The following is a 13,546-nucleotide window of genomic DNA, read 5'->3' as shown; positions in this document are numbered from 1 at the left end:
CATTTTATGACTTGGTCTTTAAAAGCTTTGAGCAAGTTTTTGTGTTTGAGTACCATTGCTCAAACTGCGCATCAAGTGTTCCTAGTGCGTAGATCCCTTGTATGCACAACGTTTGGCACTGGCTTTCGTGGTAAAGTGCTTTCCTAGATAGGGATACATGCTTCTATTGGCTCAACTGACCCAAAGGCCATAGCGCAATCCCTCTTGACTGGGGAGTTTCCTTACGCGCAAAATAAGCGCCAGGAAATGGTCAAAAAAATTATGAACTCCTCAGATACATGATGTAGAATCACCGTTTTGGAAGTAATAAAAAATATTTGAAATTGTATCTCTATCTTGCAAATTCTTTTGAATGTGATTTGTCAATCTTGAAAATTGTTTCAATTGGTGATATGAAAATTGTTTTGATTAGTGACTTTGTAATTTCAAGTTCTGTATGTAATTTCATTCAATTTCAATAAATTTAGGTATTTTATGTTCCCTAGGGCGTAGATAAGCCTACCAAGGGCCAAAAAAAGCCTGGCCACAAGGGCGCGCAAATGGCCCATGCATCAGCTTTGGATGGGCCATTTGCGCGCCCTTGTGGCCACGCTTTATTTTGCCCCTGGTAGGCTTATCTACCCCCCTAGGATACTTACAAAGCACAAATTTATTGAAATGAATTGGTCTCGTCGCAATCGACATGCAAGCTGCATATCTTTTGGTTGTATCGTCACTCGCTTTGCATGTATGGCGCATAGGTTGGTATCTTCCAACACCGAAATGATGTGGGCCTCTATAGCTTCTTGAATAGCCTCTAGCACTATTGCTTGCATTCTATACTGATTTCCATAGCTTTGAAGCACCTCCTTCACAGTGCGAGCAAAGGGGGCGCATCGAATCAAAAGCTCGGTCGTCTTCTGGTGGTGGATTTCTGCAAATTCCCTTGCTATTTTTCGGCGCCACTGCGGTTGTCTTGGGAGCACTTGCACATTTGTTGACGGGCGGCATTTAGGCTTCTTGAAAAACTTAGACTTGGGCCTGTTTACATGCTTAGGGGCTGGTTCTGCAGCCTCTTCTGATTCTTCCTCTTCCCTTGACTGCCGATCTTGTCGTGTGGGGAGAGCTCCCTAGCCTCCAGGCAATGTCTTGCCCCCAACGGCCACCCGGTGTGTGTGCGGTATTTTATCTCGCAACCATGGTGGCTCACTCTCTGATTCAGTGTCTGTATGGACCACCTGAGTCCTGGATGGTCCTGCTTGTGATTGGTGGCGTGACGACTGCTCCCTATCGGACTCTGTTGTTTGCTGGCCCTCTTCTTCTCTCCAGCACTGGGCACGTTGCTTCATTCTCCTTCTAGGTGTTATATCTTGAGGAGGTGGAGATTCAACCGTCCTCGATGACTCTCGTGCCCTACCACCATGCCCACTACCAAATGAGTTCCTGGAACGGCCAGGCGTTCGTGGCCGTTTCCTTGTGCCTTTAAGCCATGACGGCTTCTCACATCCTTGGAGGGTGTTTTTGTTCGCAGACGGATGCTCTTTCGCGGTTTGTTTGGTGCGCGCCATTTTGTTGGTAAGAGCTCACCTGTTCTTAAGAAATGAGTGGTTTATGAGAGCATGCAATATTTATAAGGGCCCATTTAAAAAGGGCCCTGTTCACACTAATTTTTTTAAAAAAAATATTATTTTTTAAATAAACATGTCGCTAAGAGTTGGACCCTGCATTCACGTTTAGTGACTTGCGCAGTATCCACTTTGATCCTTGTCACACTCTGCATCGCCGCCATGCAGCATGCTTGGTGGGACCTTGCGACATTTGCCACTTTTTGCTATGCTCTTGACGGCTCCATTTCCGCACTTCAATAGCAATCTTCGATTGTTGCGCATGCTCCATTGTGAGCTTACGAGCAAATGTTGTGCGAAAAAACCAATTGAACATCTCCTCCAAATAATTGGATTGCACCATTCCACCACCATGTCGAGTATTTTTGAAGTACACTCCCCTTGCTTGATAATGGGACTTCTCCATGCCTTGAGTGCTAAAAATTTCAAGCGATCCATACTTGTGCATAAAAAATGCACCATGCGTAAACAAGATATGCTGTTCACATGAGTAAACGATCCACATTATTAAATAAAAACAATCCCTTATAATGAATACACCATGTAAAATGACTTACCATGTAATGTGTGATGTTATTTTCACCCCAAGAAAGGGTGAAGACCTTGGTAAAATCCACCAAGGCTTCTTGAAATGATTAGCGTTGTTCTTTTGTTGTGTTGTTAAGGCCCATAAGCTTGACCATTTTATCAAAATGTGCCCAAACTTTCTTGCGATTGTTTTCAAGCTCGCTATTTGAATCATTGTCGATAGTAGCTTTGCATAACTCCTTCCAAAGCTCCCAAAGGTTACCTGCCTGCTGGTTGGAGCTGTTTTGAGCATCATATCGACTTGGCTTTCCTTGGGAAACTTTCTTCAAAAAGTGTCTAGCTTTTTGTCCACTCATTGACACTTGTTGAGCAATTTCACGGGCCTCCTCTGTGTTCTTTGCAGCAACGATAGACACATTTCCACCGTGACAGCCAATGGAATTCAAGAGTACCTCCACTCTTTCGATCGCTTCCTGGGACTTTTCCAACGGTTTCATTGTGAAAGCATAGTCAATGTGGAGCTTCAATAGCCTATCAAAAATGCGCATGAATGCGTGTAATGTACAAAAATGTACATTCGATAAAGGAAATCGAAAGATTGGATTCCAAGCGTAGTCCTTTTGATCACGGTCTGGGACATTGAGCATGGGACATCTCAGAATAGACGCTTCCCATTCTCTACCTTCATCTCGGACATCACGACAATCTAACCCTTGTTCTCCATGCCCTTGCCATGGAAGCATAGAACCGGCCTTTGCAGTGCTCTTATGTGATTTTTTCCATTAGGTTTGTACCCTCGAGTGAAAAATGGACAAGACATGAGAGAAGAAGCCCCTTGTTTGCAGCCAAGCAAACACTTTATGGTCTTCAAATCCCCACCTAAGTGCCACTCCACATCATAACTACCAAAACCCTCAATCTCCAACTTCTGACCTGCAATTTGGGAGTGTATTACTTCTGTGATCCATGGAGTTCTCTCAAAAATCCATGAAAGTACTCCATTGGTCTCTTTGGGCACCTCAATAGCACCCAACCACCAAATGTCTTTCTCTGACTGCACGCTAAAAGATGGGGTGGGAGATGGCTTAGACTGAATCCCTTCGCTTGGTTTGCAGAAGGGCCTCATTCATTAGAGTGACACTTAGACTCTCTAACCTTCGGCCTTTCACTATTTGACACTACAAAATAAATAGTGCTAAGACCTTAAACTTCAGAGCCTATGATAAGAATAATACCAAAGAAAAAAGTAAAGTGTGTCACCTTCTTCAGGTAACTCGTAAAATCTAAGCATGGCTTCTTGAAGCCTTCTAAGATCCACAAAAATATTATTCCACATTGTGTAAGGAAAGCCCTTCTCCGAAGGTCCTATGGATTGTTTCTTACCTTTTCCCCTTGTCTTTGTTGCACACGAAGCATAAAGGAAAGTTGGCATTGTGTCCTCAATGTGTAGGTATGTCCCAATGCGGGAGAACACATCTTCATTTGTGGCCTTCTTTGTGAGCTTGACCTTGTGAGGAACGGGAAATAGGTTTTCCACAATGCCATGTTCTTTGAGGGCATCCTTTAGGAGTTGGAAAATAGCCTAATAGGCTTTGGTGCTGATTCCAGCCTCATCACAAGCTTGTTGAACATCATCATCACTAACCACATTTCTTAATTTACGCATAAGGTCCTTGGTGACTGCATCCTTAATGTGCTTACCTCCAGGTGATTGTAAGATAGAAATCACGTCCTGGGTATTGAGACAACTAGTAAGAAGTTTGACTCGATCATCTTGGCTTATTCCACCGCATGCCTCCTGGATGAAGTTTCTAGCAACAAATAAACATAAATGTTAGAAAATAGTGTGAAGTAAGAATGCATCATGCAAGTAAAGACCAAATCACCTTGTGGCTGTAACTCATCGTTTGCGTGCTCCTCCCGAATGTGCAAGAGTTTCAATGGATGAATATGTGCGTTTGCATTCCCTTGCACCAAGGGGTGTTTCTTTCAAGTATGTGATGGTGTTGGTAAGCTTCTGGATGTAGGACTCCTTTTCTTGCATTTTTTGTTCAAGAGTTTTAACTACCCTCTTCGAAAAGGCAACACTCTCTTGTAATGCCGTCGTCTCAAGGTGAAGAGCTTGACATTCATGCATCCACATATGCAAAGAAGCACCTGCACCCATACACAACCGCTTGATATAGCCTAACAAGCTTGCTTCTCCCCTCCCAAGAAATTGAAGAAATGTGGAAAGGCTATTAAACGGTGGATGGAAGCGGCTTATAGGATCGTAAGGGTACAAATGGCCATCCACCCAAATGTTAACATTGGTCTCACAAGCGGTGCGACGTTCCTGTGATGACCTTTGATCACCTTCACTAGTGGTCTTCGGTGCAAATTCCGTGGGTAAGCGAATATGTATGCTTTTGGTGTGCGGAGTACATGGTGGTGGAAGCAAACCATTTGTGATGTCCGTGAGCACCATGGAAGCTGTTGAGTGAGGAAGCAAATGATGAAAAGATAGAGGGGGAAGGGTAGAGAGGTTGAGGAAGATGGGAGGAGAGAAGGAGGGAGGGGGACGAGGGAGAGATTGGGGAGGAGGAGGAAGGTAGGGGAAGGGAGGGAGAGGAGAGGGAGAGAGAGAGAGGAGGGAGAAGGGAGGAGATAACAAAATGTTTATTACTTTTTGGGGGAAAAGAGTTTTGAAAAAATGGACTTTCTAAGCTTGTGGGTTAAAAAATGGGTCAAAAAATGATTTTTGGATATGTATATATGTTGGGAGGGAGTTTTAAGTTAGAAACAAGTAAAAATGAATTTTTTTTAAAAAAGTCAAATTTTGTCTCTTTGTGACCCACGTTTTTGCTGATGTGGACACACCCCTATGCTTCCTTCACTTTAAAAAAAGCTAGAGAGAGAAAGTAACCCTTTAGGTCCACATCCTACATTTGTCTAAAAAAAAGGCTAGAAAAGCCTACTCAAAACTACCTTCTTCAATGCGCTTGCCCCCTAAACCCCACACAACAGTAGCCTTAATCCCTAAAAATTAGGATTCCTTACAAGGCCCATGCAAGGTTCATATTTTTCCTAATGAAACCGCGTCTTTAGGTAATTCCCATTGTCGATCATCTATTTCCAAAGTGTTGATTGGAATCAGTATCTGTTGATTCTTGAGAGCAGCTTTACGCTTGACTACCGGAAGTCTAGCTTCTTCTTGGGCTTCATCAATAACCTATTGTTGCTTGATCTTCCTTTGTTTGGCTGCATGCATTCTCTCTTGCAATTCATTGGTTAGTGGCAAATTGTATTTCTTTAAACGACATCCACTAATCCAATTAGCCATTGGTTCACCATCCAAGGTGGACAATTTTATTGCTCCAATTGGAGATACATCTTCAATGATAAATGATCCGTTTCCTTTGCTCTTAAACTTGGGAATGTGTTGCTTAAGGGAATAGACTAGAACTAAGTCCCCTTTTTTGAAGATTTTTGTGATTAAGTGGGAATCAAAAAAACTATTTTTGTTTCCTCTTTTGTGCATAGATATAAGCTACATCAGTTAGCCTTGCTCGTCTAGCTTTTCCAAATCTTCAAGTCTTTCTGACAATTGATGTCCATTCCACTCTAGATTCTGTGCTACCCTTAATGTCGACAATAGAAATTCTATTGGCAGTATGGCATTAAGACCATAAACAAGGTTCAAGGGTGTAGCATTTAGAGTTGTTTTTAATGAAACTTGATAAGCCCATAGAGCACCATGGAGATTCATTTCCCAGTCTAGCCTTCCTGAACTAACCACTTTAGTCAGCACCGAGCTAAGAATTTTATTCGTATGCTCAGCTTATCTGTTTGCTTATGGGTGATAGGGAGCTGATTTGTTATGGATGACCATAAACTCATTAAGCAAATACTCTATTACCTCATTGAGGAAATGAGTCCCTCGATCACTGACAATTTCTATTGGCAGTCCATATCTCGTGAATACATACTCATATAAGAATGCAGCAGTGGTTCTGGCATATATCATTCTTTTGAGTCGCTTTAGCCTCGGCCCACTTGGTCAAATAGTCTGTAGCTACAATGATATATTGAGCTTGGGTTCTGAGCTTGGGTTCTATCAGCAGGTGGTTGTATCGGTCCCACAAAATCTATACCCCATTTGTTGTGACTGCGGCTAGCTATGGTGGGTGTAGCCTGAGGGCCATGGCGAGAAGGTCCGGGTAGAAGATGAACGAGAGAGAGAGAGAGAGAGAGAGAGAGAGAGAGAGAGAGAGAGAGAGAGAGAGAGAGAGAGAGAGAGAAACAGAAGTCGACACCAAGCAAAAGGAAAATAACACGCTTGATTAATTTGTTCTTTCTAAAACCTTACATATATAAGGCAATTTGCCATGCAAACTTGACTTTAAATGGATCTCTATTCCATGCCTATAAGAGGCTTTCCCACGGCTAACCAAAAAGGGCTTGGACCCAACAATCCCGCCCTTAAGCCCGAACTACACAAACCGTCTCATGATACCTCGAGTTTTTGGTGTACTCGTCAACCGTGAGTTTTAGGTTTTCTCACAAACAAGGATTTCTAGTGTATCCATAACCTGGTGCTAGATCAGTAACCCCCCCTTGAACAGATAGGGTGTAGGTCAAATATGTAGCTACTACCAAAAAATAGAGTTTTTGGTTCACTGCCAAACCTTGGTTTTAGGTGTACCCAGTAACCTCATGAGAAGTGTAACAAAATGGGCTGAGAACTGACAAAACATTGGGAGGTCTTACCACTTATCTCTGTGGCAGTGTCTATAACCTGTACAAAGTTTTGTTATTATGGCATGACTGACATATGATGAAGAAAACAAGGCTTTGACTGAAAAACAAATTATTGTTTTGACAATAGACAAAAAGGAAAAATCTATGACAAAATCTTGTACTGCGTTCTAAAAGCAGATCTTCATGTTCTTCATCGCTTGCCTCATTGATAGCTTTATTTGATTGACAAGAAAAGCCACAAAATTGGTCATATATGGCATGCATATCCTATGTGAAGCTTTGGATACTGTCATTGAAAAATGGATACATGCAAGTGCATGCCATTCTAAGCAACCAAACAAAAAAGCATGTGCTTTTGGACATGTTGCACACTAAAAACCAGACGGAGTATCTCTATGTACTCTAAATTGATCACGTGCAAAACCAACGAGATCACCACCACTTTGCTAAGAGTCACCTTGAAGGCTACATTCACCTTTATTGACAAGGCCATTTTGAGAATCGTCCTCGACAACTCACTTTTGATATGCTCACAAAACTGCCAAATTTTGTTGCCAAGGAGCCTAGTAGAACTGCTCTGACGTTTTGAGATGCTAGCAAAACCGTGGAGTATTGCTACCTTCTACAGTGGCGTTTTGAGATGCTATTTTCATTGACAAGTTGAGCTTGCGACCTGGCCTAGCCCCCCAGATGCAGCGTTTTGATATGCTGTTGGAGGCACCGCCTAGGGTTGTCTCTGACACTTCGTACTGCTCCAACAATGGCGTGCTAAGTTGTCACTGCAAGTGCCGAGTTTTCTTGCATTTTGACACGCCCGCAAAAGCGCCTGCCTATGATGAGGTCCACCTTGCCTAGGGCAGGCACTGCAGCACTGAGCGTCTTGATATGCTACGCCTTTTCTTGCCCGCATGAGAGCCTGATGCTCTGATACCAGTTGTTGTGACTGCGGCTAGCTATGGTGGGTGTAGCCTGAGGGCCATGGCGAGAAGGTCTGGGTAGAAGATGAAGGACAGAGAGAGAGAGAGAGAGAGAGAGAGAGAGAGAGAGAGAGAAGAAGAAGAAGAAGTTGACACCAAGGAAAAGCAAAATAACACGCTTGATTAATTTGTTCTTTCTAAAACCTTACATATATAAGGCAATTTTCCATGAAAACTTGACTCTATTGCATGCCTATAAGAGGCTTTCCCACGGCTGACTGAAAAGGGCTTGGACCCAACAATCCCCCCCTCAAGCCCGAACGAGACAGACCGTCTCATGATACCTCGAGTTTTTGGTGTACTTGTCAACCGTGAGTTTTAGGTTTTCTCACAACCAAGGATTTCTCGTGTATCCATAACCGGGTGCTAGATCAATAACCCCCCCTTGAACAGATAGGGTGTAGGTCAAATATGTAGCTACCAAAAAATTAAGTTTTTGGTTTACTGCCAAACCTTGGGTTTTAGGTGTACCCAGTAACCTCATGAGAAGTGTAACAAAATGGGCTGAGAACTGACAAAACATTGGGAGGTCTTACCACTTATCTTTGTGGAAGTGTCTATAACCCGTACAAAGTTTTGTTATTATGGCATGACTGACATATGATGAAGAAAAAAAGGCTTTCACTGAAAAACAAATTATTGTTTTGATAATAGACAAAAAGGTCAAATCTATGACAGAATCTTGTACTGCATTCTAAAAGCAGATATTCATGTTCTTCATCGCTTGCCTCATTGATAGCTTTATTTGATTGACAAGAAAAGCCACAAAATTGGTCATATATGGCATGCATATCCTATGTGAAGCTTTGGATACTGTCATTGAAAAATGGATACATGCAAGTGCATGCCATTCCGAGCAACCAAACAAAAAAGCATGTGCTTTTGGACATGTTGCACACTAAAAACCAAACGAAGTATCTCTGTGTACTCTAAATTGATCACGTGCAAAACCAACGAGATCACCACCACTTTGCTAAGAGTCACCTTGAAGGCTACATTCACCTTTATTGACAAGGCCATTTTGAGAATCGTCCTCGACAACTCATTTTTGATATGCTCACAAAACTGCCAAATTTTGTTGCCAAGGAGCCTAGTAGAACTGTTGTGGCGTTTTGAGATGCTATGTAAGGTCTCCGATCAAAAAGAACACCATTGTACCTTGAAATGAAAATAATGGAATAAGTTACTATTTTTAGCAGTTTTCCAAATTCTATCAGTGCCATGATGTTTAGAATGTTTTAAAGCTTTGAAATGTGAATTAAAATAATTTTTGTAAAAAAATTCCAAAAAGAGCAAGTTTTTGGTCACCTGACCCGTCCAGTTTTGATCGTCTCGAAAAACTGCACCCATACCCCAAATTTGAAAAAATGCATTTTCGGACCCCGGGGGCTGCTAAATGTGGCAGGTACTCGGGCCAGTACGCCTTAGTTAGAGCTTGCTATAGCAATTTTCGGCATCAAAATCCGACTCGTATGACCCATTTTAGCCTAGAATCAAATTTTCTCAAAATTGCCCGAGGAGGTACCGGGGGCCCGGGACTGTGTGGGAACAGGTTCCAGCCCACTCCATATCAGCTTTAGTAGCTAGGGGGCGCCCTCTTGCTTTGTGGGAGTCCTGGGAGAGTTTCCAAGCCAGCAGCTCAGTCTCAGAACCAGTTAACCAAGCCAACCTGACACTTGGTGGGCAGGGAACTGGACTTGCCATGCTTAACTAGAGAAGCTGCTAGATGCATTTAGCAACCCAGATCGATTTTCAGCTTGAGGAGGCCTATTTAAAGACCGGCGCACACACACACACATATGCTCAGACACACACAGTGCACACACTCACACACCTACACACACTCTGGGAAGGTGTTGCCGGAACACACACCTTTTGAAGGAGAAGCAAGGAGGGAGGTTCTGTCGAATTCTCGCCTCAAGAAGCTCGATTAGATCAGAGAATCGAGAGGATTATCAGCCCTTAATCACGGTAACCACGGTTTAATTAATGCTTTCTGCAAATCCTTTTTCATTACCATCTAAATTTCTCGTCTATTATGCTTATTCCTAGTCGTAATTCTCTATGATTACTCTCTAAATTCTCCTTATCCATATTCTATTATGTAATCATCATTCCATAGCTGAATTATCAGCCATTCATCACTCTCGATTAATGATTAGAACATAATTATCAGAATTTTCTCTCTCTAGGTAGCATAGTAATTAATCGGTAAGCTAGTAATTGTGAAGATTGAAGAGAATCACTCTTTTAATCACTCATTAACAATGAAGCTTAATTAAATTCATTCTCTTATGCATTAAGATGTAATTAAGGAGGAATTAATCTGTCATTAAGACTCTAAGAATTGGTTTTCCTCACACATATGCCTAAGGTAAATCTGCATCGTCTATTTGCCAGGAAATAGTTTAATCATACTTAATTCAATTCTCTGGTAATTCCAATAGTGAAATCCTAGTTATTCTTAATCATGTAAGCCGAATAATTATCTTAGATCCAGTTCCCATAGGATTATGTGCCATCCTTAATGATTGCTTTATGAAAGAAATCTAGATATCTCATATAGGAGAAATTAATTGATGTCACTAATCTACCCATTGGACTATTATGATGCTTGCGAACCTTAGCTCTTTCTCCAAGCTAATCATTTAAAGTAGTGAGAAATGGCCCCGGTTAAGAGGACGCGCTTCGGTGGTGCTCACGATCGCGAGGCAGGAACGAGTAATGTCAACGGAAAGGGAAAAGCTCCTATGCAGGAACAAATACCGGCCATCTCACGGGCCATCGATGAAGAAGTGGAAGAGGTAGATCATATTTTTATTCAAGTTGTTTAAATTAACATTGCATACGCTAGTTAGGAATGCTCATATCCCCAAACATGTTGGAGAAATCCGACAGAAACCTCAGCATTGAAATCATTGTACATTAAGTTCTAAAGTAGGAAGGTAATGTTTGATGGGTATGCTGTTTGCAATAGGAAAGAATGTCTGCTAGGGAAAATTTAGCTCGACATGTTCATTTTATTTCCAATGTTGAATCAGTCCTGACCCCCCTACTGATCACAGGGGGCAGAGTTCCTCGTTAAGGGCTCTTGAATCCACGACTTGCTTTCTATGCGGTGGGAGTGTCCATGACGTGCTTTCTATGCGGTGGACATACCTAGTTGTATGGGCAGCTAGGCGACAACGGGAGGAGTGAACTCTCGCTGGAGGGGGGGATGTTGTACCTCCAGAACATTGGAACTTTTATGAATAAGTTTGAGTAAAATTTTTACTAGAATTCTGTCTTGGTGTTGTTTGCAATACTGGTTGAAGGGCTGTATTAACGAACAATGTGATTCGGAATTAAACAAGGAATCTTTATGTTGAACAACCTTTGTGGTAGTAATTAGGTCACACAAAGAAGTGTGAGTGTGGGGGTGGAAAGTGGGGGCTTGGCTCAGGTTGCCAATGCCTATGAGATGAGTGGTCCCGATTGGTCGGGAACTCTCTGTCCCCATAGTGCTTACTTCGATATTAGTAATACTCATTGCCCCTAGAGCAGTGAAATCTCGAGATTACGTGCCTCTGAAACATGGGGAAAAAGGCACTCGAGGTTTCTCTCCTCTTGGAAGGTGGGTCTTAGGATCGCTACATAGGTTAAATCACGCTTCCCCTGCGAGGTGGAGCTAGATCTCCTTGCTAGTAGGCTCGAACTCAATTCACTTTGTGATGAGAGATCGTCCGCTAGATGAACCCAGACCACTTTGTTTGCTTCCGCTATAGATCTAGTGGCCACCAGGTTTACCATCAGATCCGTTGTTGTGACGACAGGGTGGGGACCTCACATGCTAGCAAAACCGTGGAGTATTGCTGCCTTCTACAGTGGCGTTTTGAGATGCTATTTTCGCTGACAAGTTGAGCTTGCGACTTGGCCTAGCCCCCCAGATGCAGCGTTTTGATATGCTGTTGGAGGCAATGACTAGGGTTGTCTCTGACACTTCATACTGCTCCAACAATGGCGTGCTAAGTTTTCACTGCAAGTGCCGAGTTTTCTTGCATTTTGAGATGCCCGCAGAAGCACCTTCCTGTGATGAGGTCCACCTTGCCTAGGGCAGGCACTGCAGCACTGAGCGTCTTGATATGCTACGCCTTTTCTTGCCCGCCTAAGAGCCTGATGCTCTGATACCAGTTGTTGTGACTGCGGCTAGCTATGGTGGGTGTAGCCTGAGGGCCATGGCAAGAAGGTCCGGGTAGAAGATGAATGAGAGAGAGAGAGAGAAGAAGTCCACACCAAGCAAAAGCAAAATAACACGCTTTATTAATTTGTTCTTTCTAAAACCTTACATATATAAGGCAATTTTCCATGCAGACTTGACCTTAACTGGATCTCTATTGCATGCCTATAAGAGGCTTTCCCACGGCTGACTGAAAAGGGCTTGGACCCAACAATCCCCCCCTCAAGCCCGAACTAGACAGACCGTCTCATGATACCTCACGTTTTTGGTGTACTCGTCAACCGTGAGTTTTAGGTTTTCTCACAACCAATGAGTTCTGGTGTATCCATAACCTGGTGCTAGATCAGTAACCCCCCCTTGAACAGATAGGATGTAGGTCAAATATGTAGCTACCAAAAAATGGAGTTTTTGGTTCACTGCCAAACCTTGGGTTTTAGGTGTACTAGTAACCTCATGAGAAGTGTAGCAAAATGGGCTGAGAACTGACAAAACATTGGGAGGTCTTACCACTTATCTTTGTGGCAGTGTCTATAACTCGTACAAAGTTTTGTTATTATGGCATGACTGACATATGATGAAGAAAAAAAGGCTTTGATTGAAAAACAAATGATTGTTTTGACAATAGACAAAACGGAAAAATCTATGACAAAATCTTGTACTGCATTCTAAAAGCAGATCTTCATGTTCTTCATCTCTTGCCTCATTGATAGCTTTATTTGATTGACAAGAAAAGCCACAAAATTGGTCATATATGGCGTGCATATCCAATGTGAAGCTTTGGATATTGTCATTGAAAAATGGATAAATGCAAGTGCATGCCATTCTGAGCAACCAAACAAAAAAGCATGTGCTTTTGTACATGTTGCACACTAAAAACCAAACGGAGTATCTCTGTGTACTCTAAATTGATCACGTGCAAAACCAACGAAATCACCACCACTTTGCTAAGAGTCACCTTGAAGGCTACATTCACCTTTATTGACAAGGCCATTTTGAGAATCTTCCTCGACAACTGACTTTTGATATGCTCACAAAACTGCCAAATTTTGTTGCCAAGGAGCCTAGTAGAACTGCTGTGGCGTTTTGAGATGCTAGCAAAACCGTGGAGTATTGCTGCCTTCTACAGTGGCGTTTTGAGATGCTATTTTCGCTGACAAGTTGAGCTTGCGACTTGGCCTAGCCCCCCAGATGCAGCGTTTTGATATGCTATTGGAGGCATTGCCTAGGGTTGTCTCTAACACTTCGTACTGCTCCAACAATGGCGTGCTAAGTTGTTAGTGCAAGTGTTGAGCTTTCTTGCATTTTGAGATGCCCGCAGAAGCGCCTGCCTGTGATGAGGTCCACCTTGCCTAGGGCAGGCACTGCAGCACTGAGCGTCTTGATATGCTACGCCTTTTCTTGCCCTCCTGAGAGCCTGATACTTTGATACCAGTTGTTGTGACTGCGGCTAGCTATGGTGGGTGTAGCCTGAGGGCCATGGC

This window comes from Adiantum capillus-veneris, chromosome 12 (assembly GCF_014529385.1).
Source record: "Adiantum capillus-veneris isolate H3 chromosome 12, ASM1452938v2, whole genome shotgun sequence".
Lineage (NCBI taxonomy): Eukaryota > Viridiplantae > Streptophyta > Polypodiopsida > Polypodiales > Pteridaceae > Adiantum > Adiantum capillus-veneris.
Note: the sequence above shows the minus strand (reverse complement) of the source record.